The following is a 24544-nucleotide window of genomic DNA, read 5'->3' as shown; positions in this document are numbered from 1 at the left end:
TTTGTAGTATTTGTTGAATTTGGGCCATTGTATGTTGGGGAATTGAGACCATATTCTATTTGCTGCAGTAGAATCTCTATCTATGGGGAGAATTGTGAATTTTTAGTTTGCAGTTATACTCTCACCCAGTATAGAATAAGTATCTGTTGTGTGCGTGCAAAAAAAAAAGACATGCTTTTTTGTTGGCATTGACTGTGCAGAATCGATCTCTACTAATCTGGTTTGTTCAGTTTTACAAGGGGTGTACTGATGTTCTAGTGCTTGCTGCTTTTTCCTAGGGTGTCAAATATGCTAGGTATGCCACTGATGGCTGGACTCGGAGTTCCAGGCCCGATTCTGCAGCAATCAGCACTGATGGTTATCGCAGAGACACAGCATGCGCCAATAGAGGCCAGGTCAGGTCACACTGGTCACCTGTGCAGCAAGCAAAAAGAGCCTCCTTTCTCTTCCGATCTTTTGCATTGCACGTATCCAGAAGCTGCCAAGGCCCAAGGAGAGGAGGAAAGATTAAAGAGGCCAGCCGGGATCCAGGAGGGACTTACTGCACACACAGTGCAGGTGCACCAGTGTTCTGCTGCCTAAGTTAGCCTGAAGTTGGGACAAAATAAAATAATGCTCTCTGTCCTAAGATTAGGGGCAACTGAAAGGAGCATGTATCAGGAAGTTGCTCCCAATTGCCTGTTCTCTGGGAAAGAGAAAAAGAAAAGGCTATGCAGTGGCGTACCAAGGGGGGGCCATCCATCGGGGGGTGCACAGCTGGCCACCCACCGGGAATAGGCTGCCGCTGGGGAATAGCCTGCCACTGCTGCCAGCGGGAACAAGCCGGCACCGAGTTCTCCTACTTTTCTTCCCCGCGGAGCCGACCAACTTTCACCACCCGACGTCAATTCTGAAGTTGGAGAGGATGTTCTGGGCCAGCCAATCGCTGCCTGGCTGGCCCGGAACGTCCTCTCCAATGTTAGAATTGACGTTGTCCGGCAAGAGTTGGTCGGCCCCACGGAGAAGAAAAGAAGGGAGGGAGAACTCGGCGCCGGCCTGTTCCCAATGGCAGAAATGGCAGCCTTTCCCCGGCGGCGGAGGCAGCAGCATGTTTCCAATTGGCGGTGGCATTGAGGAGGGCAGGGAGAAAGAAAGAAAGGGTACAGGGTGAAACAAAGAAAGAAAGAATAAAATGAAGCACGGAGAGAAAGACAGACATAGAGCAAGAAAGGGGGCATGGAAAGTGAAAGAAAGAAGGGGGCAGGGTGAAACAAAGAAATGGGGCACGGAGAGAGAGAAAGACAGACATACAGAAAGAAAGGAGGCATGGAGAGAGAAAGAAAGAAGGGGGCAGGGTGAAAGAAAGAAAGAAAAAATGGGGCACCGAGAGAGAGAAAGACAGACATAGAGAAAGAAAGGGGGCATGGAGAGAGAAAGAAAGAAGGGGGCAGGGTGAAAGAAAGAAAGAAATGGGGCATGGAGAGAGAGAAAGACAGACAGAAAAAGAAAGGAGACATGCATGGGGAGAGAAAGAAAGAAGGGGGCAGGGTGAAAGAAAGAAAGAAAGAAATGGGGCACGGAGAGAGAGAAAGACAGATATACCGAAAGAAAGGGGGCATGGAGAGAGAAAGAAAGAAGGGGGCAGGATGAAACAAAGAAAAAGTTGGGGGAGGGAATGATGTCTGGAGGAGAGGAAGCATACAGGAGGCTGAAAGAAGGGAAGAAATATTGGATGCACAGTCAGAAGAATAAAGTGCAACCAGGGACTGATAAAATTACCAAACAAAGGTAGGAAAAATGATTTTATTTTCAATTTAGTGATCAAAATGTGTCCGTTTTGAGAATTTATATATGCTGTCTATATTTTGCACTATGGCCCCCTTTTACTAAACTGCAATAGCGGTTTTTAGTGCAGGGAGCCTATGAGCGTCGAGAGCAGCGTGGGGCATTCAGCGCAGCTCCCTGCGCTAAAAAACACTATTGCAGTTTAGTAAAGAGGGATACGGTATATTTGTCTATTTTTGCATAGTTGTTACTGAGGTGATATTGCATAAAGTCATCTGCCTTGACCTCTTTGAAAACCCGCGGAATATAATTGATAATTAACATTTTCTCTGTGTACAGTGTGCTTTGTGTTTTTAAAATTTTATTTAGTAGATCATTTTGACTTGGCTACAAAGTTAAAGGGGAGGGAGGGAGGGGAGCTGCTGAAAGACATCTAGTAATCCTTGCAGGCTTGACTGTGCAGGGAATTATTTTTGTAAAATCATGTTTTGTTATGTGACTGGCATTATTTAGACTTTAATTTCTATGAATGAATAGAATGAAAATGATATAAAATTACTTGCTTGTTTTTATGTGTGTGCGCTGAAGGAAAGTGGAGAGAGAATGGGCTGAAGACGCTGAAGGGAAATGGGGAAGAGAGAGTGGGGAGAAGACACTGATTTATAAATTGACAATTGTACAGAATATTGTTTCTTTTTATACTTTAATATAATAAGTTCAATATAAAACAATTCAAGGTTTGTGTGGATGGAATCAGGTGGTTTGCGGGGATGGGGACCGAGCTTACGGGGATTAGTCCAATAAAATGGTATTTTCTTATTTCTCATTATTTGTTTTATTTTTATTTGTTAATTTGTAAAGTGGTGATTATTATGTACAGTTTTTTTCAAATTTACATCTACTGTCTTTATATTTTGCACAGTATTAGAGGACGTGTTACTGTTTTTGTGGTGTTGTAGTGTTGCATTGTATGCAGAGTCTGGTTTCTTGGCGGTTTAGTTTAACTTTTGTCTACATATTTCTATTTTTAGTTTCTGATTATTCCATATTGGGCGAGGGTATATCTCAGTTCTGTGTGTATGAAAAGAACATAATTTTCAGTTGGCATTGACTGCAGGATCAATTGACTGTGCTTAGTTTTACAATGTATGTGTTGGTGTTCTAGTGCTCACTGCAGTGTTTAAGATGCTGCCTTTTCCTAGGTACACTCTTGTTGTTACTAAAAATCATATTTTTCATATAGATTTGGGGGGGGGTCAAAAAATGATGGGCCCCAGGTGTCACATATGCTAGGTTCGCCACTGAGGCTATGGATTGGCTGCCAGATCCTCAAGAAATAAATTCCAATGGAATGGATTTAAGACAAATAGAGGATTTTTTTGTGGTAGAGGGGAGGGGTTGACAACCTGTAACTTCTGCTTTGCATGTGTTACTGAGACCTCAGGGGCTGTTTGCTATATGTGATCATTTGCTGAATGTTTTTAAAAAGTTGGGAGGGAGAGGTACTGAACCTGACTATGGTCAGGAAAGAAAGCTAGTTTCTCTGGCTAGGCTTTGAAATAAAGCCCACAGAGTCTGCTATATTAGTATTGGTTGGTGTTTTCAATTGCCCCTGATGCTTCGGATCTGTTAACAGCTGGAGGACTGTTTTCTCAAGGGTTGGCCAACTCCACTCAGTATTTTAGACTCAACTGAAAGTCTGATATAACATAGGCACATCACAAGAAAGGAGGGCAAGTCACATGGAATGCAATTAAAGCTTGCTACGACCCTGACTGCACATAGCTGGCAACTGCCTAGAGGAGGGGCAAGGGGCAGGGGTCACATATCTTCTTTTTTGGCTTCACAAATATGGTAACCCTAGCAAAGGGTGCACTGCAGGCAAACAAAATAATTGTGCTTAGTTTCCTGTGCCATTTGCTGTTTCTTCCTTTGTTTTTATAAAATTCATTTCATGATAACCTTGTTAATTAATGCTCTATGACCTCACAATGCAAGTGTTAAGAGCCTTAGAGGGGCATTTATGATAGTATGTCTAAGTCCGACTTTGGACGTATCCTGCAAGACATCCAAATATCAGGGCGGAGAAACATCCATTTTTGAAACTGCTGGACTTCCATTTATATATATATATATTTTTAAATGACCTATTTGGACATCTAACTTTTTTGGCCATTTTCAAATACAAAATGTCCTAATCCAGACATTTGGATGTGGGAGGGGCTACATAGACATCCCAATAGAGCAGTTGAGAACCTTACAGAGAACTGCTGTGAACGTCACTGAAATGGTATCAGATGTATATCTTACCATAACACCCTTATAGTTTATGGTGAGCCCCCCAAAACCTACTATATCCACCAAAACCTACTATACCCAATAGCCCTTATGGCATTATAGTAGGGTGGGTTTTGATAGGCTCATACTTAATGCCATAGATGTTGTGGTTAGAGTGCCTTATGGGGCTGTGTCATCCTCTCTATGGTTCACTAGTCTATCCACCATAAAAAGGCAAGGAAGATATCTAAACCAACCACAAACAATTTTATTCAGTTAATGTTGTCCCGCACGCAGATATGTCTTCCTCAAGGGACAATGGATTTTACAAGGCACAGTGAAATTGATAATTGGATCAACAGCCAATAACAAAATTAAAATGGCTCTGCTGCCAAGGCTAAGTTTGAATATAGATACCAATTTGGCACTCTTTGGCATTCCTAAACCTGCTCTTCTAACAGGAATTCCAAAACTAGGATCCTTGTTGGGACAACACTAACTGACTAAAATTGTTTGTGGTTATTTTGGACATCCTGCTTGCCTTTTTTTATTCTACATAGTTTCTATATTAAGGTTAGCTTTTCTCTATTTGTGTTGCCTCACTAGTCCATACACCAGGTTACTTAAGACACCTATGTGCTGCTCTACTAGGCTTTCGCATGCCAGATGCTGCTGTTCTAGAGTCAGGTATGTGCCTTTTTGTTATCACTTTTGTCAGTGAGCACGGAGGGAGTGTGGGGGCGTCTTACCTTGATGCATACATTGGTCATCTGGTCACTAAGCAACTTTGTGCCACTTACACACTTCTAAAACAGGTCTAGCTCCGAACATCTAAGTTCCATCTAGAACGTCTTGCAAAACATTTGATTATTGCTGTGAGACATCCAAGTCTAACCTGTCCTTTTTTTTTTTTTTAATTTAATATTTATTGAATTTTTCAATATATTCAAGCATACAACTTGTACAGAAAGGAAATTTAGCAAGAAATTAATACAAATGAAAACATATATCAAAGAATATCAAATATAAGCATAAATTTCTACTCAAGTCCTCAATCGGATCCAAGAAGGGAAATAGGCGAATCAAAGTAGTTATATTTAAACCAGACAATAACTAGTCGGATGAGATTAAAGCACCCTTACTTAAACTAAGCACTTTCTTTCTCCAGAGATGCAGTTGAGAGAAAAGTTGTCAGTTGAGATGGCTCAAAGAAAACATATTTATGAGAATGATAATTAACAACACATTTACATGGGTGTCGCAAGTAAAAGGTCGCCCCCAGAGATAAAACGCCAGGTTTCCTTAACAAAAATTCTCGTCTCCTTCTCTGCGTATCCTTGGCCAAATCTGGGAACATCTGAATTTTACAACCTAAAAACTCTTTTTGTTTATTTTTAAAGAAAAGTCTCAGCAACCAGTTTTTATCTGGTGCGAGAGCTACTGTCAAAAGTAAAGTAGCCGGGGTCACTAATTCTCTATCAGACATCTCCAAAATATTAGATATGTTCATTGTATCAGGTCCCAATTTCTGTTGTTGTTGTTGGTCTTGAGGCTTATTTGGAAGATAATAAACCTGCGTGAATGGTGGTAATGACTCTTCAGGAAGCTCCAATACTTCCGTCATGTAACGTTTCAACATTTCCCTTGGGGCTATCATAGAAACCTTAGGGAAATTTATCAGTCTGAGGTTATTATTATGAGAAAAGTTTTCCATTGCCTCCATCTTCCTTCTTAAGTTAGTATTGTCTTTGATTAATACCTCAGTAATTTGTTGGGAAACTTTTAATTCTTGATGAATATTTTGTGTTGAAGTTTTTGAGTCCTCAAGTCCAATCTTTAAATTTTTAATCTCAATTTCATGATTATTTAATTCCTTTTCAAGTTTCAAGTTTCAAGTTTATTAAAAATTTTGATTAAACGCTAAGTCATATTTCAAAGCGATGTACAAAGATATTTAAAATATAATTTCAAAAACAAAAGAGAAAGAAAACAATACAAACATTACCATGCAATAATGCTAGGTTATGTTACATTCAACAATACAAGAGAAACCAGGGAAAAGGGGAATGAACTACAATATAATTAAAAAAGAGGGGGAAAGGCAAAAACAAAAGGGGAGGAGTTGAATAAAAAAATTAAGTAAGTAAAAACCGAAAATGACTAAAAAAGAAGATTTAATTAATCGAATGCGTCTTTAAACAAAAATGTTTTTAAATTTGTTTTAAATTTATCAACATTAATCTCTTCTCTTAAGTAGATTGGTAACGAGTTCCAGATTTGTGGAGCAGTAACTGAAAAGATGAATTGTCTTCTAGTATTGATGATTTTAAGTGAAGGAATTGTTAATAAGTGTTGTTCATTTGACCGTAAACTTCTTGTTGAAGAATAAGGGATTAAAGATTTGAATATAAATGCAGGTGATTTAAAGAGCATTGCTTTAAAAGTAAGAAGACAGAGTTTATAAGTTATTCTATGGGATACAGGTAACCAATGAGCATCTATGAGAAGAGGTGTTACATGGTCAAATTTTTTCTTTTTTGTTATAAGTTTAATGGAAGTATTTTGTATGATTTGGAGTCTTTTTATTTCATTTTGTGCAATCCCTTTAAATAGAGCATTGCAGTAATCAATTTTTGAAATTATTAAGGAGTGAATTAAAATATTTAATGATTTGGAGCAAAGATATTGCGAGAGAGAACGAATTTGTTGTAATTGCGGGTTAATGGATCTTGCCAAATTGGCTACCAGATCCCACAGAGAGTCTAATGTAACCTCTCGGGGCTTCACAATTTGAAATGGTTGTAGTTTTAATTTAGTTAGCTCACCCTCTGGCAGCATGTCTCCTACTGCAGTCTGTTGAATTCTTTCATCCCCCACCACTTCCTCCTCAGTCTCCTCGCTCAGACTCCTCTGCACCGGCAGGGAGTCCTGCAACACAGTCCCCCCATTGTTCTCCTTAGCCTCCGGGAGGAGTTGAACTCCAACCTCAGGAAGTGCTTCCTCTCGCAGGGAACTGGTCGACTGAGGGCATGGGGGAGGTGCTCTTATTTCGGGCCTTAGCGATGTCTCCAGCCCCATGGAGAACGTCATTGACGCGCCTCCACCATGCGTCTCCTGCGGGGAACTCCCCGAAGCTGTCGGCATGCCCTGCATTCTCCTCATCAACTCCTCAATGTTTCCGAAGACGGCCGTTCTGGAGCGCTGCGAGGCTCCAGCAGTGCTACGTCCCCTCCTCTTCGGCATCGCAACAGGTAAAGAGTTGAAAGTAAGCAAACATATTTTAAGGAGTTCCAGGGAGAGTGAAGCTCAAACGACTCCTCGTGCAGCCATCTTGGATCACAGCGACAAGTTCTTATCTCCGATTGGCCCCTCCCACTGAGATCAGCGTGGGGCTCGGGAACAGCTGACAAAGCCACCGGGTAGCTCCTTTCACCTAGCAAAAGTGCCTCCTCTCTCTCCAACGCCGCAGGCAGTGGCAAGTTTTTATCTCCAATTGGCCCCTCCCACTGAGATCAGCGCGGGGCTCGGGAACAGCTGACAAAGCCACCGGGTAGCTCCTTTCACCTAGCAAAAGTGCCTCCTCTCTCTCCAACGCCGCAGGCAGCGGCAAGTTCTTATCTCCAATTGGCCCCTGCCACTGAGATCAGCGTGGGGCTCGGGAACAGCTGACAAAGCCGCCGGGTAGCTCCTTTCACCTAGCAAAAGTGCCTCCTCTCTCTCCAACGCCGCAGGCAGCGGCAAGTTTTTATCTCCGATTGGCCTCTCCCACTGAGATCAGCACGGGGCTCGGGAACAGCTGACAAAGCCACCGGGTAGCTCCTTTCACCTAGCAAAAGTGCCTCCTCTCTCTCCAACGCCGCAGGCAGCGGCAAGTTTTTATCTCCGATTGGCCCTTCCCACTGAGATCAGCACGGGGCTCGGGAACAGCTGACAAAGCCACCGGGTAGCTCCTTTCACCTAGCAAAAGTGCCTCCTCTCTCTCCAACGCCGCAGGCAGCGGCAAGTTCTTATCTCCGATTGGCCCCTCCCACTGAGATCAGCGTGGGGCTCGGGAACAGCTGACAAAGCCGCCGGGTAGCTCCTTTCACCTAGCAAAAGTGCCTCCTCTCTCTCCAACGCCGCAGGCAGCGGCAAGTTTTTATCTCCGATTGGCCCCTCCCACTGAGATCAGCGCGGGGCTCGGGAACAGCTGACAAAGCCACCGGGTAGCTCCTTTCACCTAGCAAAAGTGCCTCCTCTCTCTCCAACGCCGCAGGCAGCGGCAAGTTTTTATCTCCGATTGGCCCCTCCCACTGAGATCAGCGCGGGGCTCGGGAACAGCTGACAAAGCCACCGGGTAGCTCCTTTCACCTAGCAAAAGTGCCTCCTCTCTCTCCAACGCCGCAGGCAGCGGCAAGTTCTTATCTCCGATTGGCCCCTGCCACTGAGATCAGCGCGCGGCTCGGGAACAGCTGACAAAGCAGCCGGGTAGCTCCTTTCACCTAGCAAAAGTGCCTCCTCTCTCTCCTTAACCTGTCCTTATGCCATGCCCAAAGCCCACCCATAACATGCCTCCACCATGCACATCTCAGGCTCTGGAAGCATAGAGGCTGGCACACCTCACAAGATGTCCAGAAAGGTGGTTTTGATTATTGGCACTTGGACATCCTGGTGATTAGGACGTCCAAGTGTCAATTTAGGACATTTTGTGGACATTTATATTTTTTTATTATGAGCCCTTTTAGCATATAGCAAGAGTAAGAAATAGTAGATGTCGCAGATGGGCAGACTAGATGGGTCATTTGGCATTTATCTGCCATCATGTTTCTATAACCATAAAGCTCTATGACCTCACAATGCAAGTGTTAAGAGCCTTAGCTTATAACGATAATGCTCTATGACTTTGCAATGCAGGTGTAAAGAGCCTTAGCCTGGATGCTACAGATGGGTAGACTGAATGGGCCATTTTGTCTTTATTTGCCATCATGTTTCTCTGTTTCTAGGAGTAGAGGGATAGATGCCGGGGCAAGTAGAAAAGGCAGTGTAAATGAAAATTGGAGGGAGAAGTAGATGGGCAAATGCTGGGGAAGGGAGGAGAGAAGGGGGAACTAGTGCTATAGTTGGGGAGAGGTGAATTAATAGCTATTGGGGTAAGGGGAGAAAGAGGAAGAGTGTATATATGAAAATGGTGAGATACAAAGTAAGAGACAAGTTAAAAAGTAATAAATCACCTGGACCAGATGGTATACATCTCAAGGTACTAAAATAACTCAAAAATGAAATTGCTGACCTGCTGTTAGTGATCTGTAACCTGTCGCTAAAATCGTCTGTAGTACCTGAAGATTGGAGGGTGGCCAATGTTACACTGATTTTTAAAATCTGGGAGATCCGGGAAATTACAGACCAGTAAGCCTGACTTCAGTACCAGGCAAAATGGTGGAAACAATTATAAAAAATAAAATTATGGAAAACATAGACAAACATGATCTAATGAGACAGAGTCAGCATGGATTTAGCCGAGAGAGATCTTACTTCACCAATTTGCTTGACTTTTATGAAGGTGTGAATAAACATGTAAATAAAGGTTGATGTAGTGTATCTAGATTTTCAGAAAGCTTTTGACAGTTCCTCATAAGAAGCTCCTGAGACAATTAAAGAGTCATGGGATAGGTGGCAAAGTTCCGTTGTGGATTAGGAATTGGTTATCCATTAGGAAACAGAGGGAAGGTTAAATGGATCTAGAAGCTGTTATGGAAGAAGAGGAGTTGGTTATAGTGGCGATCACAGAGAACCATGACTGGGATATAGTTATACCGGGCTATAATCTGTTCAGGAAAGACAGGATAGGAAGAAAAGGAGGATGAGTAGCATTATATGTTAATGATCATATAAAAGCCACACAATTGCAGGATCTGCAGGGCAAGGAAGAGGCACTATGGATCAATTTGGAAAGAGGGAATGGTGAATATATTTACATCGGTGTGATATACAGACCTCCTTCACAGACGGAAGAAATAGATAGAGATTTAATAGTAGACATTCAGAATATATCTAAAAAAAGGGGAAGTCTTGCTAATAGGTGATTTTAACATACCGAATGTTGATTGGAGTATCCCTATTGTGGGGGTCTTCTAGAAGTAGGGAGATCCTGGATTCTCTACAAGGAGAACTGTTCCAGCAGTTGGTAATGGAATCCATGCGGGATTGGGTCATACTGGACTAAGTGCTTACAAATGGGGAAAGTGTTTCTGATGTTACAATGGGTGATCATCTGGCATCCAGCGATCACGGCTTGGTACGGTTTAATATTAAGATGGGTATAGAGGGCTCATTCAAAAGCAAAGGTTCTAGACTTTAAAAAACTAACTTTGTTCGGATGGGGGTTTACATCAAGGAATTATTGTCTTTATGGGAACATCTGGAAGGAGTGGAAATGTGATGGGCAAAACTGAAAGGAGTGATTGTAAGGGTGACAAATCTTTTTGTGAGGCAAGTAAGTAAAAGTAAGAGGAAAAGAAGGCTGCTTTGGATTTGGACTATGCAAAGTAATCAAAGAAATTAAATAAACTTGAAACTTGAATAAGAGGTTAGCTTTCATAAACTACACAAGATTGCAGAAAGAGGAAGATAGGCAAAAATATCTGGAAAAGTTAAGAAAGGCTGGTCTTGAAGTCAGGAAAGCAAAGATGCAAATGGAAGAAAAATTAGCTGACACAGTAAAATGGGGAAACAAGACATTTTTTTAGATATATTAGTGATAGGAAGAAGTGCAAAAGTGTCATTGGGACACTCAAAGGTGAAGCGGAAGAATATGTAGAAGCTGATAAAGAAAAGGCCGAATTGCTTAACAAATATTTCTGTTCTGTGTTCACGGCTGAAGCAGGACCACAGAGGACAAATGTGAATAGGGATGGAGGAGGAATAGACCCTGATCGATTTTCAGAGGGTTGTGTTCGTGAGGAGCTAGCTAAAATAAAGGTAGACAAAGCGATGGTGTATATCCAAGGGTGCTGAAGGAACAGAGAAGTTCTGGTAGCTCCGCTGACTGACCTTTTCAATAAGTCTCTAGAGTCAGGAGTGGTACCGGAGGACTGGAGAAGGGCAGATATGGTCTCTCTCTACAAAAGTGAAAGTAAGGAAGAAGTAGGGAATTACAGGTCAAAAAGTATGACTTCTGTGGTAAGCAAATTAATAGAAACACTTTTAAAACAGAGAATGGTCAAGTTTCTGGAATCCTGTGGATTAAAGGACCAGAGGCAACATGGATTCACTAGAGATAGGTCTTGTCAGACAAATGTGATCAATTTCTTTGACTGGGTGACCAGAAAATTGGATCGAGGATGTACGCTAGATGTGGTGTATTTAGATTTTAGCAAAGCCTTTGACAGTTTTCCACACAGACATCTAATAAATAAACTGAATGTCCTCAGGATGGGTCCCAAAGTGATGGGCTAGGTCAAGAACTGGTTGAAGGAAGGCAATGGAGATTGCTTTGAGGAAAGGGATGTTACCAGTGGTGTGCCTCAAGATTCTGTTCTTGGGCCTGTTCTTTAAAAAATTTTTATAAACGATATTGCTGAAGGGTTGTCGGGTAAGATTTAACTCTTTGCAGATGATACGAAAATCTGCAATAGAGTAGACATGCCGGATGGTGTGAATTCAGCGTACAACAGAGTCTTATAGATATAAGCTTGTAAGTAGAATTCATAAGCAGAATCTTATAGACCTCAGCGGCAGTGTTCCCGCTAAGCTGCGCTGGCGCACAAAATAGTACATCGCAGCGCACAAGTTTCACGTCACAGCGCACACTCGAGCGGAGGTGAGAGGAAGCGGCGGCGGTCTGCCCTGATCGCCTAAGATGCAGCAGCGGCGGCTCCTTTCATGATCCCCGGGATCATGAAAGGAGCCGCCGCTGCTGCATCTTAGGCGATCAGGGCAGACCGCCACCGCTTCCTCTCACCTCCGCTCGAGTGTGCGCTGTGACGTGAAACTTGTGCGCTGCGATGTACTATTTTGTGCGCCAGCGCAGCTTAGCGGGAACACTGCTCAGCGGTACCTTCTGTATGAGTCTAAACTTTTACAACATACAGAGTAGCGGCACCCAAAATCGTCATCGGTCTTGAATAAATATTTAATATATAAATTAAATTTTTTAGATTAGTGAAATACTCATCTTTGTCTACTAAGGTGGGGGCAGGCACTCCAACATGGAACTATGTTTTACCCATGAGGGCTTTTTCAAGGAATTGCCCCTGCAAAAGTATATATAGCAATCTTAATATCACCTTAAACATAATTCAATATCAGGTTTTAAAACTTATTAAATACTTTTTAGGTAAAATACCTTAGAGCAACAGACTCATGCTTCCCACGTTCATCCGTTTTAGCTAGGAAACATGGCCGCAGCATTCACACTATATATAGTTTTTCAAATACTTGTAACGCAATGACATCATACTTAGCGTGAATACGCCCCCTGGAGAGACCTATCGGACAGACCCACTTGCTTAGCTTAACTTAAATCAATGTCATCCATTCAGTGTGTGAATAACATGAAGAAAGACCTGGCGAAGCTTGAAGAATGGTCTGAAATTTGGCAGCTAAAAAAGTGCAAGGTCATGCATTTGGGCTTCAAAAACCCGAGGAAATGGTACAGAATAGGGAGTGAAGAGCTTATGTGCACCACAGAATAGTGGAACTTGGGTGTGATTGTATGTGATAGAAACATAGAGTATGACGGCAGATAAGGGACATCGGCCCAACAAGTCTGTCCACTCTAAACTAACCCTTAAGGTGGCCAAACAGGTTGAAAAGGTGATGGTGAAAGCTAGAAGGATGCATAGGGAGAGGTATGGCTAGTAGGAAAAAGGAGGTATTGATGCCTCTGTAGAAGACTCTAGTGAGACCTCATTTAGAATATTGTGTACAATTCTGGAGGCTGCACCTTCAAAAAGATATAAATAGGATGGAGTCGGTCCAGAGGAAAGCTACTAAAATGGTATGTGGTCTTCATCATAAGGCGTATGGGGACAGACTTAATGATCTCAATCTGTATGGTTTGAGAGGAAAGGTGGGAGAGGGGAGATATGATAGAGACGTTTAAATAAATAATTAATAAAAAATATCACCCACTAACAGTGGGCTCAATTTCTCAGATCTGACTTTCAAACAAAACAGGTGGAGAAAAAGCCTCAAGTATTATAGCACATAGCAATCATTTTAAATGCGGTAAATGTGCAGCATGTGAAAATATGATTGAAGGTTCGACTGTGTACTTACCTGGGAGAGCACCTATTTGTTTGAAAACGTCGACAACCTGTGAGACTAAAGGGGTGATCTACGGATTAATCTGTCCCTGTGGACTTACTTACATTGGTCAAACTTCAAGAAACTTTAAGACAAGAGTGTTTGAGCATCGCTCGAACATTTCAAATAAAAAGGAAGTGGATGTTCTGACCAAACACTGTGTTCAAATGAAGCATCTATTTTCTGAGTTTAAATGTGTGGTATTGGATTATATTCCAACCACTGACAGAAGGGGGAACATCAGACGTAAGTTACATCAATGTGAACAACGGTGGATTTACTTTCAAAATACTATTTGGCCAATGGGTTTGAAACAGAAGATTGAATGGTGTGCCTTTTTTGGAATTTTGACTTTTCATTTTTTATTATTTTGACTTCTTCCTGCTACATAAAGATTGTTATTTTTGGACCATTTTCACCCGGAAGAAGTTTCCCAGAAGTAGTTCCACTGCCTTGTGCTATTGTGCATGCTAAAACCAGAGGTTTATATGCTCAGTTGTACTCAGACGGAAGTGGATTTTGAAGTCTGAATCCCTGAAGAAACCATTTCATCGATGGTGAAACAAGATTTTGTAGCAGAAAGAACGCTTTGCCTACCACCTTGTTCTGAAAGCTGTGACAACTGAGAGTTTGGACGAAAAACGCTTTGGAGCCAGAACTAAGTTTTTTCTTTTTTCTATCTTTCATCTGTTTCCGATGACTTTAATGTTGGGCTTTTTTGAACTAATTTTTTGATGAAAAGAATAAGTGCTACATGCTATAATACTTGAGGCTTTTTCTCCACCTGTTTTGTTTGAAAGTCTGATCTGAGAAATTGAGCCCAGTGCTGGTGGGTGATATTTTTTTGTTAATTATTTATTTTTACTATCAGAGACATTTAAATACCTATGTAATATAAATGTACATGAGTTGAGTCTCTTTCATTTGAAAGGAAACTCTGTAATGAGAGGGCATAGGATGACGTTAAGAGGTGATAGGCTCCGGAGTAATCTGAGGAAATCCTTTTTTATGGAAAGGGTGGTAGATGCGGGGAACAATCTCCTGAATGAGGTGGTAGAAAGAGAGACTGTGTAGAATTCAAGAGGGCCTGGGATAGGCACATGGGATCTCTCGGAAAGAGAAATAGATAATGGTTACTGCGGATGGGCAGACTAGATGGGCCATTTGGCCTTTATCTGCCATCATGTTTCTATGTTTCTCAATGGAGGAGAGTAAACAGTGGACAGTGGAGTACCGCAGGGATTAGTATTGGGACCGGTACTATTTAACTTATTTATAAATGATCTGGAAATTGGAACAATGAGTGAGGGGATTAAATTTGCAGATGATACTAAATTGTTCAAAGTTGTTAAAACGCAAATGGTTTGTGAAATATTACAGGCGGACCTTAGGAAATTGGAATATTGGGCTTCCAAGTGGCAGATGAAATTTAATGTGGACAAATGCAAAGTGATGCACATTGAGAATAACCTGAATCACAGTTACCGGATGCTAGGGTCCACCTTGGGGGTTAGTGCCCAAGAAAAGAATCTGGGTATCATCGTAGACAATACAATGAAACCTTCCTCCCATTGTGTGACGGCGGCCCAAAAAGCAAACAGGATGTTAGAAATTATTTTAAAAGGGATGGTTAACAAGACTAAGAATGTTATAATGCCCCTGTATCACTCCATTATGTGACCTCATCTGGAGTATTGCGTTCAATTCTGGTCTCCTTATCTCAAGAAAGATATAATGGCGCTAGAAAAGGTTCAAAGAAGAGCGACCAAGATGAAAAGGGGATGAAACTCCTCTCATATGAGGAAAGACTAAAGAGGTTAGAGTTCATTATCTTGGAAAACAGACGGCTGCGAGGAATTATAATTGAAGTCTACAAAATCTTGAGTGGTGTTGAATGGGTACAAGTAGATCGATTTTTCACTCCGTCAAAAATTACAAAGACTGGGACATTCGATGAAGTTAAAGGGAAATACTTTTAAAACCAATAGGATGAAATTTTTTTCACTCAGAGAATAGTTAAGCTCTGGAACGCATTGGCAGAGGTTATGGTAAGAGCAGATAACGTAGCTGGTTTTAAAAAAGGTATGGACAATTTCCTGGAGTAAAAGTCCATAGTCTATTATTAAGAAAGACATGGGGGAAGCCACTGCTTGCCCTGGATCGTTAGCATGGAATATTGCTACTCCTTGGGTTTTGGCCAGGTACTAGGGACCTGGATTGGTCACCTGAAGAATGGGCTACTTGGCTTGGCCCATTGCTCTGACCCAGTAAGACTATTCTTATGTTCTTATGAGATGACAGGTGTAGAAATGAAGAAATAATAGGAGTCCTGTTTATCCCTTTTTTGTTCTTCCCATTTTTCCTCTTGTTCCCGTTCAGTCTTTTCGTTTTTCTAACCTCCCCTGTCAATTTTATTGTCAAGTTCTAACATGGTTTTATCATTGTAAGCTGTATTTTTATTGTACACCACTCTGAAGCTCGATTGAGCAGTATAAGAAATTTTAAATAAACTTGAAACTTGAGCCTGTATAAGACATGAGAGGGCCTGGAGGTGGAGATGTGATGAGTGCCATGGAGGGTATGAAGGGCCAAGTTAAATGAGGAACTACAGGTGCCTGAAAGATGAGAAAGAGACACAGGTAGAAACAATAGGACACAGGGTTGGAGGGAGAACAGAAGGAATGAAAAGGCAGATAAATGTAATTGGGGTGGAAAGGGGAAGATGAAAAGGATCAGAGAGATGAAGAGAAGAAACAGAAATTGGAAAAGAGACCCTGGAAAAAGATATCAGCAAAATAAAGGAATTTTCTAAAGACAAACCAGGTCCAAGGAACCTGGAAAAGCTAAAGGTACAAAAAATTTATTTTCAGTTTTTAGAGAATGAAAAATGCTAACTTTGAAAATGTGGATGACTTCTTTCTTCAGCGTTCCAATGTCGAGAGTCTGGGGTTTGTTGGGTTTTCCATTTAATATTTTGTCTGCCTGTTTGTTTCTAATTTGCAGTCTCTTTCTTGGGTGATGGCCTGAGGTTTTCCATGTGTAACTGAGGTGAGGGATTATGTTAACTTATAGGTTGTGCATTAGGAATCTCTTCTTTTCCCATCTGACATAACAAAGGTAGTGCTAGTGCACTATAATAAGCTTCTGAGTTATTTCACAGTGTCTGGCAGTGGGTAGAGAGGAAGGGGGAGCAGTGGGTCCTTCTAATTTTTTACCCCACACAATATCTGCATCAAGGTGTAGAGGAAGCAGAAAAAGAGATTTTGCTGCCCCTGAGGAAGAGGTCAAGGAGGGTGGAGAAAGAAAGAGATGGAGAAAGAAATGGGGAGGGCGGAGGGTGTGACAGAAGGGGTTGGAAGGTGAAAAGAGAGAGATGGAGGAGTGAGAGTGTACCAGGAGGAAGAAGAAGGGGAAGAAGACAAAGAGAGAGGAAGGCGAGAGGAGAGAGTGTGAGGAGTGAGAAGGAAAGAGATAAAGAAGGGGGAGAAAGTGAAAAGAAGAGATGGAAAAAGCAAGAGGAGAGGGAGGAAGGGGAAAGGAGAGAGATGAGAGAAGAATAGGGAGGAGAGATTAACTTTGTTTTGAAATGCATGTTAATACATGTTTGATTTGTTCACTGGCAAAAACTGCAGATTATATATTTTTTAAATCAATAATGAAAAGACAAGTAGCAAAGGCCAGAAGTGGAGGGAAAGAAGGAGGAAGAAGGTGGTATAAAGGGGAGAAACAAGGAGGGAGGGGTGAAGATTGGGTGAAGGGTGATAGAATAATGGAGAGGTGAGGAGAGAAAGTGTGTGGGGATCTAGGGGTGAATGGAATGAGCTAAAAGGAAAATTTAAAGGAAATGCTGAGAGAATACTTTAAGAGAGCAGAAAAATGATTTCAAGAAATACAAAGGTTGAAAATCTATGATTGTGTCACCCTGCTACCGCTATAGCTGAGCTCCCCACAACTAGGAAAGTGGTTAGTACAGGAAAAAAAACTCCAGCCATCTTTATTGTATTCATTTATTTAAAAATGTATAAACTACACAATGTACAATTCTCAGCAGGATATTTAAATACAAGAAAAATATCAGACACTTCAAACATATGAGTTATGCCTTGAACACTGGCTTTCTTTCTCTCTTAAGTTACCCAATTCCAGGAGGGAGATGGTAGGCCACTCCTGGTTTCTGCGGCACTGATTTCGATGGTTAGATTCAGGGACCACAAATACAACACAGCTTTGAGATGAAAGTTGGAAAGTCTCTCTCCCTTTGCTTACTTTGCTGTGGGTATTCAAATTGAGTTGAGGCCTTCTACAAGCTTTTTTATTTAGATGACTTAGGGGTCCTTTAACTAAGGTGTGCTAACGGGTAATGTACGCTAAATGCTCTTCAGCCCATTGGAGTACACTCAGCAAAAGGAGTCCCTTTATTTTGGCTGGTTCATTCTTTCAGAGTCTCTAGCTGGAACGTGGTCAACTACTAAACAGGGACTCCCAACTCGAACTGGTATGTCTTAATGTCACTATACTGCCGCGGACTACTAGAAACAAAATGCTGGCCAAGAAGCTGGAATCGTGAAGCATCAGGATAGCAGAGAAAGTGGAATGAAATGCAGGACTGAAGCAGCAAGACAGCAACAGAAATACCTCAAGCTGCCCTGGAAACAGGGGCTAAGATGACTCAGAAGGCCGGTGCTCTCTGACCTAACTGGCACTGTCTAAACCTCTGGCCTTTTCCCTGTTCTTTTGGAGAAATGCTCTTTGATTTTCTGTATCCCTAACTTGTCCCAGGAAACATAATTACTGTGACCTCTACAGCACTGGAGTGCTAGGCGTACACAAATCCTACATGCTAACAGAATCCCAGCCTTTGTTTCCTATGCAGAACACAGATCCTGTAAAATGCAGAATACGTGACAACAAACAGAAGCCAGACTGCACGCTGAGCTCTCCAAATTGCCCTACAGTTAACCAAGCAAAGAATGTCCAGTGACCTCAAGGTTATCTAATTACGAACAATTTTGGAAATCTTGAAAAATGTTTCCAGCCCAGAAATATGTTTTATTGGTTGTACAATGATATTGGAGAAGTTTAAGCTTGAGTGTGTATGTTTTGTCTGTGTGATCTACCTCGATCCAGCTTGGTAAAGGCAGACTATAAATACAGCCCCTCACCACGTTAGGATGACATCTTGCTTTCTGGCCAAAAGTCATCCACAGTCTTAAAAGGAGTAGTTCCTCTGGGACCTTTCTAAAGTTAACCAACTAAATCCTTTTCTATTGAATATTGACCTCAAAAGGTATCAGAGCTGCACATTTCCCAAACTGAGAGAAGATCAGAGACTTCCCACAAACAGTATATTATAATCCTTGGGCACCAGGTGAGAAATGTGTCCTGACCAAAGGCTCTGCGGAACAGGGACAGAACCTGGAAATTGTCCTGTCCGTACTTGTGTGTGTATTTTAATTCTAGCGCTGTTATGATTGTGTATATTTTTCCTCCCACCTTGTCATGCTAATTCATGAGTCTGACTGTCTGCATCGCTCCTGTTTGGTGACTTTTAACTGTCTGTAATGCCCATTCTGAAGAGTAGGACTGACGCCTTCTGAAGTTTACAAAGTTAGAAACATCATTCAAAGCTTTGAACTGAAATTTTTCAGCAGTGCTACTGCTTTTGACTACTCCCTTCCCCCAAGAGCCTCAGTAGCTTCTATTTGCTTCCCTAATCTTCTTTTCCTTATTCTGTGACTACTTGGGTGGTCATTCCAGCTAGAACTGTCATTTGCTGAGTCTGTTCCTCTTACCTCTTTGTGGAGGATGTATTTTCTCAGATGTGCCTCTCTCGGCAGGGTGAATGCTGCTGCTCTGTCACTCACAAGTGGAAGTTTCCTGGCTTTTGGTCTTCGTCATTTTTATAGAGAACTAGAGTGCTAAGTCTGACTCATGCTAGAGTGGGCTCCTTTCCAGCATTGAGAGGTGGAAGGGGTCGGGGCTTTCTCAATCACCTCAAGTCCTGTGAGCATATTCTTTTGGCCGTCTTGAGGTACTACTGGGATGGGAACAGAATGATTTACATAGTAAACATCTGGTTTTCTGACTACTTGGACACGAGTGTGATATGTTAGTGAGATCTTACTAGAGGCATCATTTGTTAGCAGTCTCCGTTTTTACACAGAATATTTTACAGAGTAAGAACTGTGAATACCCAGAGTGATGTCCCTATGACAAAATATCAATAACTAGAATTGAATGCTCGTTATTATATTCTTCTATCAATCGCATTCAGGTATACAACAGCATACAAAAGAGGCACAACCTATAGTGGAGAAAAGATCTCAGCGTCACGTTGGATCATATAAAATGAATCCTGCGGACCAAGCAACTTCAAATAGCAAATTTAAAGATGCAGACACATCCTCGGTCATAAAAACTCCACTGTTTACTTTACTTCTTCATAGATTTGAGTTTAAAATATATTATATATAAATAGTATATCAAATTTCTCAATCAAAAAAACTCAACACAAAGAAATAATAATAAACTTATCTGCTGTAAGAATCTGTAGCTGATGTTATGGCAGAGGATAGACATAGCAATGGGTCACATCCAATCTTTATGGACCCCTTTTCAGCCAACTTCCAACAGGGCCTCTGTTTCACTACATTTAGCTGCATCAGGGGAATAGGCTTCAAAAGTTCTGTCTTCCTACAGCTACAGAAGATTCTTACAGCAGATAAGTTTATTATTATTTCTTTGTGTTGAGTTTTTTTGATTGAGAAATTTGATATACTATTTATCTATAATATATTTTAAACTCAAATCTACGAAGAAGTAAAGTAAACAGTGGAGTTTTTATGACCGAGGATGTGTCTGCATCTTTAAATTTGCTATTTGAAGTTGCTTGTTCCGCAGAATTCATTTTATATAATCCAACGTGACGCTGATGTCTTTTCTCCACTATAGGCTGTGCCTCTTTTGTATGCTGTTGTATACCTGAATGTGATTGTATATACAAGACCCCTACATTTGGTGAGTCAGAGATAAAGTATGTTGGTGTTTAATAATGAAAAAGTGGAACTGGAACAGAATGACAGATTCAACTCTGGCCACTCTGTAGGCCAAACTAGATGGACCGTGCTGATCATTTTCCATATTTCCTCTTGACCTGCATGTGATCATCTGTTCCTACAGCAACCTCTTAAGAACATAAAAATAGCCTTACTGGGTCAGACCAATGGTCCATCTAACCCAGTAGCCCATTCTCACGGTGGCCAATCCAGGTCACTAGTATCTGGCCAAAACCCAAGGAGTAGCAACGTTCCATGCTACTGATCCAGGGCACGTTGGTTTTGAGTACTGCACGGGTTTTACTGTTTTCCTTTTATTGTTTTCCTTTTGCAGCTTTGGGGCTTGTCTCTTTTACCCGCCCCGGTATGTGTGATTCAGGACGTGTTGTGTGATTGGTTGGGTTATGCATGACGTGTCCCTGGTCCGCTTTTTAAGCGTGAGTGCTCTCCCGCTCGGTCACCCCTCCCTCCAGCCGTCCCGCCTCGTTTTTCGGCATTTTGTATTTTTTTCATTTTTTTGTCTTTTGGTTTGCGGTCGGGGGCTTGGTTCCTGAAGAAGGGCTCCTCCCCGAAACCAGCTTGGTTGAACTTCGGCTCCTGGCGTTTTCATTGTGGCAGTTTGGTTTGGATAAGTATATTTTGATTGAATTTAAGTATGGTTTGATTGTGTTTTGCTGTTATCTTGGCGGGTTTCGGCTGGCAGGGTTTGCGTGGGGGTCGCTCAGGTTGTAGTCTCACCGTTTGAGTTAAATTGCTCACGGGTTGGTTGATTTCACTATTCATTTAGGGCCTTATTATAGGTGTCTTTTATTATCATACACATAGGGAGCTCAATGATGGTGTGGTGGTGGAGGCTTCCCGCCTCAGCCCGGAAGTGAAGCATCGGAGCTTCTGCTCCCATTGCTGATGGTTCACACTGAGAGCTCCCTTTACTTCTTGAGTGGAGTTGTTCTAGGCTAGTTGTAGCTTATTCTGAGCGTCCCCCATTCAAACCCTGTTGTGACTGGTTGTGCTTCTTTGTTGTTTCTACTGATCCAGGGCAAGCAGAGGCTACCCCTCTGTCTGTCTCAATAGCAGACTATGGAATTTTCCTCCAGGAACTTGTCCAAACCTAACAGCTGTAACCACATCATCTGGCAATGAGTTCCAGAGCTTAACTATTCATTGACTGAAAAAATATTTTCTCCTATTTTTTTAAAAAAATATTACCATGTAGATCCAAGATGGCCGCTGAACAGACGCTCTGAGAGCGACGCTCCAGACATCTTACCAATTTCCTGATTTGGCAGCTTTGCGGTCCGATTTCCTATTAGGATGCCGAAGAGAAGGGGTAGGAGCACAGCTGGTGCCTTGCTGCGCTCGGTTTGCCTTCCCTCGGCAGAATTGATGAACTGCTGCGGCGGATGCAAGGGGCAGCGTTTCCCATGTCGGTGAGCAGCCCGTTGGGAGCACCCGGACAGAGCGAGGCTGGGGTTGTCTCTCCTGGGCTTGAAACCACTCTAAGCCCCGACCTGAGAGCCCCACCCCCGCAACCTCAGTCTACCAGCTCTCCAGGGGCAGAGGAAACACCGGAGAAGGGGGAGGTCCTTTCCCCAGAGGCAGTAAGTTCTGTATTGGAGACTGTGGAAGCAGTGCTCCCTGACCAGGGAGCAACTGCAGAAGAAACCGAGGTAGGACAAGCAGACGGAGGTGGATTCCAATCAGAATCAAGCCAAGACAGCTTTCCTTTTCAGGACGGTGAGCATTTCTACACCCAGCAAAGGTTTCCTATTTGGGAGAAACCAGCACAAGTGACTTTCGACTCTTTATGGGATCTGATTGCAAATTTTACTAAAACTATCAGTCCCAATTTCCAATATATAGAGGGGAAATTGATTCAACATACTAGAGAGCTGAAAGATTTAACAGCGGATTTGACTGTCTCAAAGGCTACGATTCAAACGCTTGATCAAGATATGCTTATAGTTAAACAAGTACAAGAGTCCCTAATCAAAGATAATACTAATCTCAGGAAGAAAGTGGAAATACTTGAAAATAATTCACGGAATAATAATCTGAGATTTATTAATTTCCCTAGATTAACCACTGTTACTCCTAGGGAAATGTTAAGGAGATATCTGATTGAAATATTGCAAGTTTCTGAGGAAATTTTACCACCATTTACTCAAGTGTATTATTTACCAAATAAAGATGGGGCTCAAGTGCAGTCTAAAATATCGAATCAAATACCATTGAATGTTTCTGAAATTTTAGAAACATCAGATAGAGAGACAGCAGTACCTTCTACAATGGTTGTGACTCTAGCTCTCGCAATAGATAAAGTATGGGTATTGAGACTTTTCTTCAAAAATAAACAGAAAGAGTTTCTTGGATGTAAAGTACAAATGTTTCCTGATTTTTCAAGAGAAACTCAAAAGCGTCGTAGAGAATTTCTACGTTTGAAACATGGAGTCACTTCACTGGGTGCGACGTTTTACTTAAGATATCCTTGCAAGTGTATTATTTGCTACCGTTCAGTTAAATATGTTTTTTTGAACCTCATAGAAACATAGAAAATGATGGCAGAAAAGGGCCACGGCCCATCTAGTCTGCCCACACAAAATGGCCCTCCCCCTAACTACCTCCATCTTTTCTTAAAATCTGGCATACTGCTGGCCTCAATTACCTGTTGTGGAAGATTATTCCAGCGGTCAACCACCCTTTCGGTGAAGAAATATTTTTTGGTGTCGCCATGAAATTTCCCACCCCTGATTTTCAACGGATACCCTCTTGTTGCCGTGGGTCCTTCAAGGAAAAAGAGATCCTCTTCCACTTCGATACGGCCCGTGACATATTTGAACGTCTCGATAATGTCTCCCCTCTCTCTGCGTTCCTCGAGTGAGTACAGCTGCAACTTACCCAGTCGTTCCTCATACGGGAGATCCTTGAGTCCTGAGACCATCCTGGTGGCCATTCGCTGAACCGACTCAACTCTCCGCACATCTTTTTGATAATGTGGCCTCCAGAATTATACACAGTATTCCAGATGGGGTCTCACCATGGATCTGTACAACGGCATTATGACCTCGGGCTTATGGCTGACGAAACTTCTACTGATACAGACCATGATTTGTCTAGCCCTGGATGAAGCTTTCTCCACTTGATTGGCAGTCTTCATGTCTTCGCTAATAATCATCCCCAAGTCACATTCTGCTACAGTCCTTGCTAGGATCTCACCATTTAGGGTGTAAGTCTTGCATGGATTTTTGCCGCCAAGGTGCATGACCTTGCATTTTTTGGCATTGAAACTTAGTTGCCAAGTCTTTGACCAATGCTCCAGCAGGAGTAGGTCCTGTGTCATACTGTCGGGCACTGTGCTTTTGTCAGGCACTGTGCTTTCATCTGTTGTGCGGTTGCCTATTATGTTGCATAGTTTGGCATCATCGGCGAATAATGTAATTTTACCTTGAAGCCCCTCAGCCAAGTCTCTTACGAAGATGTTAAATAGATCGGGCCCAAGACCGAGCCCTACGGCACTCAGCTGATCACCTCCGTCGTATCAGAGAGGGTACCGTTTACCACTACCCTCTGAAGTCTACCTCTAAGCCAGTCCCTAACCCATGCGGTTAATGTTTCACCCAGTCCCATCGAACCCATCTTGCTCAATAACCTGCAGTGTGGGACGTTATCAAACGCTTTGCTGAAGTCCAAGTACACGACGTCCAGGGACTCCCCTATATTCAGCTTTCTTATTACCCAGTCAAAGAAGCTGATTAGATTTGATTGGCAGGACTTCCCTTCGTAAAACCATGTTGATGGGGATCTCGTAGATTCTCCTCATTCAGGATCGTATCCAATTGGCGTTTGATTAGTGTTTCCATAAGTTTACTCACTATCGATGTGAGACTCACCGGTCTATAATTCTCAGCCTCCGTCTTGCATCCCTTTTTGTGGAGTGGAATGATGTTAGCCATTTTCCAATCCAACGGGACACTTCCTGTACTTAGGGAAAGATTGAAGAGCACGGATAACGGTTCCGCCAGGATGTCACTCAACTCCCTGAGCACCCTGGGGTGTAGTTTGTCCAGTCCCCTAGCTATGTTCACCTTGAGTCTTGATAGCTCCTCGTAGACACTGCTGGGCGTAAACTCGAAATTTTGAAACGGGTCTTCCGAGTTTTCCCT

General features: G+C 42.2%; 1 protein-coding gene across 1 annotated transcript in view; it reads right to left on the bottom strand.

The window, feature by feature from the left end:
* The window catches only part of COL10A1 (collagen type X alpha 1 chain), a 68742-nt gene extending 49530 nt beyond the window's left edge, over window positions 1-19212 (bottom strand). The window contains exon 1 of the mRNA XM_033939766.1: window positions 19119-19212. The gene's annotated coding sequence lies outside the window, so the exon portion shown is untranslated. The remainder of the gene's footprint in view (window positions 1-19118) is intronic.
* Between the last annotated feature and the right edge of the window lie 5332 nt (window positions 19213-24544).

This window comes from Geotrypetes seraphini, chromosome 3 (assembly GCF_902459505.1).
Source record: "Geotrypetes seraphini chromosome 3, aGeoSer1.1, whole genome shotgun sequence".
In the NCBI taxonomy this organism is placed as follows: domain Eukaryota; kingdom Metazoa; phylum Chordata; class Amphibia; order Gymnophiona; family Dermophiidae; genus Geotrypetes; species Geotrypetes seraphini.
Note: the sequence above shows the minus strand (reverse complement) of the source record. Positions and strands in the feature narration are given on the sequence as shown.